This window comes from Lucilia cuprina, chromosome 3 (assembly GCF_022045245.1).
Source record: "Lucilia cuprina isolate Lc7/37 chromosome 3, ASM2204524v1, whole genome shotgun sequence".
Lineage (NCBI taxonomy): Eukaryota > Metazoa > Arthropoda > Insecta > Diptera > Calliphoridae > Lucilia > Lucilia cuprina.
The window spans coordinates 9,142,468-9,150,127 of NC_060951.1; the positions used below are offsets into that span (position 1 = coordinate 9,142,468).

The following is a 7,660-nucleotide window of genomic DNA, read 5'->3' on the forward strand; positions in this document are numbered from 1 at the left end:
ACATTTGGAACGTTGCAGCAGGAATCTAAAATGGCGTAAGGCAAAAGGTATTACGAATTTACTACACACACAGATGTCTAAAATAACTGAGTCGACTTTAATCGGTCGAACTATTTACTTCTCTAGGGATTATTCACATAAATCCGATACCTATCCACAAAGCTATTCAAGGCTTATATACACACATGTCGAAGGTTATTTGGTAGTGTGTGGTATGTAAGAAAAATGGTTAACAGGACACTACTGAAGCTTTCATGTACAAAGTTTCTCATTGTGTCTCCAGAACGATAAGACATAATGAGTGTTCTAACCCTTTATGATTACAATACCTAATAGGTTTAAGTGGTGAAACTGAAGAGAACATTATTCTCCATCATTTACGTCAGACACCTGGTTACGAAAGTCTTTCGGCGTCCACTTTACAGCCCTAAACCTTTGTTAATCGTTCCCCAAATGTATGTTCGGGAAATTTTACCTTTAACTGATAGGCTTGAGAAAATTCAACAGCGTATCTATCTGGATTCTTTAGCATAAGAAGAAACCTTCCATCATCTTTTTTAACTTCTCTACTGTGCTCTTGATGTTATTGCAGTGCTTAAAGTGCTACCTATAGTCTACCGGGACTAAAAATTATTTGACTGAGTTTCGAACCAGAGAATAAGAAAATTTGGTATCACGGGAAACAGTAGCATGTGTTGTCTCGGTTATTATAGAGGTCTCTTCGAACTGCAGGGGATGGCTGTGAACTTAACCCAAATTCGCGGGTAAAGAAGTTAGGTTAAAGACAGACTATACGTTGGAAATTTGTTGATCTCAAGAGTATATGATACGTAATGGATGTAGAGGTATGATTGGCTCAACCATCCATATAGTTAGATGAATTAGAAGTATATTAGGTTGAAGGATAATGGATGTAAGATATCTTATACAAATACATAATACCATTGAATTGTCCTTCTTTGTCCGGGTATTCAGGCTTTACTCTGTTTACATCAGATACAGTATGTACTCGGTGAGTAAGAACAAGTCCTTAACTTATTCTAAGATTCTTGTTCGATCTACCGATTACATCTCTAGGTGATGTTGCCAACTCAACAAAGGCCATCCCATCTTTGTGGTTGTAAAGAGAACTGATGTTTTTGCATTTCGGCAGTTAAACAACGGAATAGCACAGTACTTGATTCACCAAGGAGCGATGATGAAGACCCTTATGAAATTAGGCCTTCTATGCAGGTTTTCATATTGATCTTATGCTTCACTCTAAGGAGCTCTTTCTTCAAGCTTATTAAATTTCGACAGACATTCACGATCCAGTAGTACAGCTAGATTTTATTCAGATGAATCTTAATGTTCTACAGGATGATTATGCAAAAGCAAAGCGCCTCCCATAATGTTTATTCTCAGAGTCCACAGTGGCTGAAAGGGATTGAGGTTTAATTACCCATAGGGATAGATATTCTTTAGTTAATTTCGTTCTGAAGTTCCCTCTCCAGTATTGGTATTTATCTGTTTGGAACCATCTGTAAACCATACTTGATCAGCATTTGACTGCCACCAAGTTAGGTTTGTCTATGGGTCCGTTTTTAGTAAAAGAATCTCAAAGGCTCTGTGTAGTGTCAGAACTGATCTTGATCAATCATATCCATCAGTCATGTATTTATAATGCTGATGTATCCCACCAAGTTACCTGCTTTTAAACTTGTTATATCTGGTGGGGGAAGTGCTGATGACTCTGTGCTGATGAGTATATGTAGGACAACTTCTCATGGCTTATGTTATGCTGACTCTAATAAAAAGATAGATTTACCCCTTTTTCACCAAACCAAGGCAGCATAGTTAAGTATGGACTTTGCTATGTTTTAAAGGTCCAATAGTTTCAAAGGTTCACTTTCTACCAAAAAGTCTTTCACAAGCATATTATAATTCCCTAGTGGCTGTGTTGAAAGTATTTAATATGTAAAATTTCCAGTTTATTGTCTTATCGAGAAAGATCCCCAGTAAATGATGCCCTAGTGGCTGTGTTGAAAGTATTGCATATGTAAAATTTCCCGTTTAGTGTGTTATCGAGAATGATCCCCAGCTTTTTGACATCGTCCGAGAATTTAATAACAGAGCCATAACTGGCTTGACTAGTCTCAGAGATGTACGTGTTGTAAATGGTATGAGGATAGTCCTAAATGGATTAAAGAGATTCTGGTTCAATTACAGTTAGTTTGACACCTTTTATATGAATTTATTACAAATTTTCTTATATCTGAAAAACTATTACATAATTCACATGTTTATACCCTACACCACTTTAGTGGGGAGGGTATATTAAGTTTGTGCTTATACCCACCTTAAAGTAAACCAATCGGCTAAGAATCATTTTCTGAGTCGATTTAGCTATGTCTGTCCGTCCGTCCGTCTGTCCATCTTTCCTTGTTGTCAAACTACTGGTCGCAATTTTGAAGATAATTTAATGAAATTTGGTAAACGAATTTCTTTTGTCCCAGGGACGAAGCTTATTAAAAATAGTTAAGATCAATCCATTATTTCACCTAACCACCATAAAACTGAACTCCCTGAAAAAGACTTGTACAACTTGTAATCAAACTTTAGGTCGCAATTTTGGAGATAATTTAATGAAATTTGGCACATGATCTTATATGGTACCCGTAGACGAAGCCTGTTGAAAATGGTTAACATCGGTCCATATAACTGAACCCGCCGAATAGGGATTTAAGTTTTCTGATTTGTAATCAAACTACAGGTGGCAATTTTGAAGATAATTCAATGAAATTTGGTACACCATCTTTTATTGTCCCACGAAGGGACGAAGCCTATTGAAAATGTTTAAGATCGATCCATTATTTGACCTAACCCCTATACAAGTGAACCCCCTGAATAGGGCTTATAAAACTTGTAATCAAACTTAAGGTCGCAGTTTTAGAGATAATTCACTAAAATTTAGCACAGGATCTCATATGGTACCGTAGACGGTCGATTATTTCACCTAGCCCCCATACAACTGAACCCGCCAAATAGGACTTTAAAGTACATAATTATGTTTAATATACTAAGTATCTCGACCAAAGGTTGCAAAACCAAGTTCCATGCTAGCCTTGATGAACCTCATGAACATTATAAATATAGGGCCTCATTTGTCGCTAGCCCCTACTATGAAAACTAAATCACACTTTATTTTTGCAACAGGTGTAGGATATTATATGATCGAGCTCGTCTGAGTATAATTTCTTACTTCTTTTTAAATTGGTTGGTTTCAAAAACTTTTTGAACATTATTTTACTTTAAGTTTTTTTTGTGAAATTGTTTGCTGGGTTTCGATTGTTCTATCATCATCACTTGAATAAATCTTTAGTTTTTTTTTTTGTTATTTATTTTCAAAATGTTCATTGCAATTTTATAAAAATTGTTGTTGTTGTTTGTGTTGTATTTTATGGATTTTTCTTTTTATTCTAGACACTATTTAGTATTTTCGTAGGTCATGATTTAATATTTTTATAAACTGAATTGTATTGTAGTGTTGTATTATTGTTGGGGTAGTCATTGTACGTAAATTTATAAAGAAAATGTTTTTTTTTTTATTTTTTTATAAATTTTATTTGTTAGCTACAGATACATGTATTTGATTTTTAGTTTTAATTTTTATTAAAAAAAAACTTTAATTATCTATTTTTTGTTTTTTAAATGTGGGGGTTGTTTGTTTTTTTTTTATTATGATAAATTTTCTTGTTTAAAAATAAAATTTATATAAAAGATAAATATAAAGTGTAAGTAGGTTTTTTTATGATAAATTATGGTTTTTTTTAACAATTAAAAAATTATTGTTATAAAAACAATACACTTTTGTTGTTATTTTAACTATTTTGCCTTGAATTGCAATGTACTTGCTTCAGCAGGATATTGAACTGTGTATAAAATTGTTGAAATTTCATTTTCCTTTAAAAACCCTGTCTCCCCCTCCTCCTCCCCACTTGTTTATAGTTCGTTTTGAAACTTTTATTCGTTAGATATATTGCTGCCTTGTAACCTTTTGTCAACCAACCCAACCAACCAACCCAACCAACCAACCAACCAAACCTTTTGATTACATACCTAGACAATGCAAAAAGTACGTCAAATTTATACATACATTACATATGTATATTTGTTGTTGTATTGTTGTTCTTGTTGTATTTTCTACAATTTTCTGAAAACTATATATATGCAGTTTGTACCTACTTTCTTTCTTCTTGTGGGTACTGCGTATTGCTGTTTTATACATACATATGTACATACATATATATATATAACATTTGTTCCAGTTATTTTATATACTCAAGGACTCCAAACCTCTGACCTTCGAACGGTGATTGACTCTTTCGTTTGCAACTACCCTTTGACGTCTCTAACGGTCCCTCTGCTAAAAGCAATAACGGTACTTTTCAGCAAAGTTTTTTTCACTATGGTAGCTCTGTTATTATTATTAAACGAGAGAGTTTTATGCAGCTGAGAGAATATTTGCATTAATCTCTCCATCTCTATTTCTTCTATGTTCTGCTGTTATGCTGTTTACAATAAAGAAATTCTTCAATTTTGCTGATAAATATTATAGTTTGCGAACAATTTGGAAATAAAAGTTCAAAAAAAAGAGATTTTCTGCAAGAGGGCTTATAGTAGAGTAGGGGTAAAGGGTATGGGCCTATGCTCATAAATGTTGATAGAAGAATTATCGTCTACTTCCAAGTTATTTAAGTAGAATTTAATCTTGTTATTAGTATTTATAAGAGAATTTTGACTTTCACTTAATTTTCTTAGAGGGAGTTTGTATGGGGGCTAGGGTCAAATAAGGCCCGATCAATACAAATATCAATAGTATCATTTAAATATCTATAAAATTAAGTTTTACGGAATTTTGTTTACATAGCAGTACATTTAACGTAATTATGAGCCCAAAGGTCCTATTTGTGGGGTACGGTTGTGTGGGGGCTAGGAGAAATAATGGACCGATTTGAATATAATGTATGTGCCAAATTTCATTAAATTATCTTGAAAATTGCGACCTGCAGCGTGCGAACAAGGTTTACATGGAAACACAGACAGACGGACGGACGGACAGTTGTGTGGGGGCTAGAAGAAATAATGGACCGATTTCAATAGAGTTCATCCTTTGGAACAAGTGAAGAGTTTGTACCAAATTTCATTAAATTATCTTGAAAATGGCGACCTGCAGCGTGCGTACAAGGTTTACATGGACATACAGACAGACAGACGAACGGGCAGACAGACGGACATCGACTCAGAAAGTTATTTTGAGTCGATTGGTTGGACCAATAGCTATTTTATCTTTTCCCAGTTAAATTTTTACAAATTAAAATAAGTGTTCCCATAGAACGATCTAGTCATGTCCGTCATTCCGTCTGTTGAAGCACGATAGATACCAAATGAATGGTTTATTGATTGTCAATGTAGTTTGTTTTGAAAATGGGCAATATCAGTTCATGATATTGTCCAGACCCATATATATTCAAGGTCCTTATTAGATTCTAAAAAAATCCTGTCATATCCGTCTGTCTGTTGAAGACACAATAGAGTCCAAATGAAAGCAGCTAGGGAGCTGAAGTTATGCATGCATCGGTCCACGATTTCGTCTAACACCCATATAAGGCCCCCTTCATATAATGATTTGAACTGTATAAATAGAAGCATCTAAAAAGGTAAACCCAAATTCCTCTTCAAATTTTATAAAGATCGGTCCATAACTGACCTACCCCCCATATTAGATCCCTTTCAGAAATTGGCTTTAACGCGCATAACTGTCAAAAAGAAGCTTATATAGTTATTACATTCCACATAAACATATTTTAAAGGAACCTAAATCTCCTTGTAAAGTGATCGCTTACAACTGTCAGAGGAAGACATCTATAGCAGTGAAAATCCAATCCAAAACATATTTTACAGAACCTTTAATATCTTTTTATAGCTCGGTCCATAATTCAACCGACCCTTACCCCCATATAAGGTCCACTTCAGACAATGACTTCAACGCTTATAACTGTCTGAAGGAAGGCATCTATTGCAGTGAAATTCCATATAAACATATTTTGCAGAAACCTAAATCTTCCTGTTAGAGGTAGGTCCATAATTGACTCTACCCCTACGACCCAGATAAGATCCCCTTTTGAAAATAACTTAAACTCTCATAACTGTCTAAAGGAAGAAATCTATAGCGATGAAATTTGTCACACACCTGTCTTATAGAAACCTAAATTTTCTTTATACAATTTTAGGAAGGATTGACACATAATTGACCCTACAACCCCCATTTAAGGTCCCCTTTAGAAAATTACGTTTACTTTCAAAACTGTCTGAAGAAAGCTTCAAAAAATAACCACATCATTAAAACAAAATCTGTCTGTCTGTCTTTCTGTCTTAAATGAAAAATTGTCTATTGCACTTTATTTTCTTCTAATATTTCTCGTATGGACACACTCACACACACAATTAGTTTCATTTTTTTTTCAACTTTTTTTCTACTTACTCATTCTATTATTTTTCAACAATCTATATTTTTCTATTTATTTTATTTACAACTTTTTTTTTTATTTTTCTATTTTTTTCACAATTTTGTTTTTCTCTATACGTTTTTGTACATTTTTTTCAATGACTCTCAAGGATTTTGTATGAAAATGTTGTTGAACTTATATTGTATTGACTTTGTTGCATTAGAATAGCGATAGTGCTGATGATTGTGTGTGTGTGTGCTGTGTTGCACACTACTATTGTTGTTGTTGTTAAAAAAAAAACTGACGTTACGTTTATTTTTTTGTGTTGTTGTATAATTTATATACACGAGATGCTATTGAGTTAACCGAGTATAATTGTATTAGTTTATATTTGTTTAACTGCAATTGAGTGAGTGTGTATCTGTGTGACTGTGTCAAGCTCTCGTATTGAAACAAAAAAAAACTTTATTGTGTAAAGTGCATGGTTTGTTGTCATAGTTTTTGTTGTTTTCGTTGCCTTTTTATCAACATAAATTTTGTTGGTTAAGAGAGAGAGAGAGAGAGTGAGGTTTATTTTGTTGTAATGTGAGAGATATAGAGGGTTTCATTTGCAAGGAGGTGTTTTAAGGGGGTCTCAGACAAAAGAGTAGGTTTTTGTGTGTGTGTGTTTTTTGCGAAAAACTAATGGCGACACTGCTGCAATGACGTTTTGAAATGACGAAATTTTGAATAAAATTTTCAAAACTAAGTTTAAGCTAAAAGTTCGAAAAACTGTAAAAAATACGTGTTGAAACAAGACTTCATTCAGTCATCGGTTACTCGAAGGAAATTGCCAGGAAAACGATATATTTCATACCACTACTCTTCATTAGTAACGATTACTCCTTGTTTACGTTACTGTTTTGTTTGGAAAGAAGTGGGAACTAGAAGATGTGGATACTAGTGAAGTGAAAGGTATTCGCATTTGGTACCAAGTACTCACAATTAGTAACGTTTACTCCTAATGGCTAACACTGCCTCAAAGAAGTCCATAACTGTACCGGGTACTCGCCTTAATAAAGGGTACTTCCTGAAAAGAAAAGCAGACATATAGATCGATAGATAGATAGATAGATAGATAGATAGATAGATAGATAGATAGATAGATAGATAGATAGATAGATAGATAGATA

The 7,660-nt window shown here is 33.8% G+C and overlaps 1 long non-coding RNA gene across 1 annotated transcript in view; it reads right to left on the reverse strand.

The window, feature by feature from the left end:
• Positions 1-3,992: 3,992 nt before the first annotated feature.
• The window catches only part of LOC124418772, a 30,448-nt gene continuing 26,780 nt past the window's right edge, over positions 3,993-7,660 (reverse strand). The window contains exons 2-3 of the long non-coding RNA XR_006940200.1: positions 7,471-7,557; positions 3,993-7,411 (exon numbers count right to left, since the gene is read on the reverse strand). This is a non-coding gene — a long non-coding RNA (uncharacterized LOC124418772). The remainder of the gene's footprint in view (positions 7,412-7,470; positions 7,558-7,660) is intronic.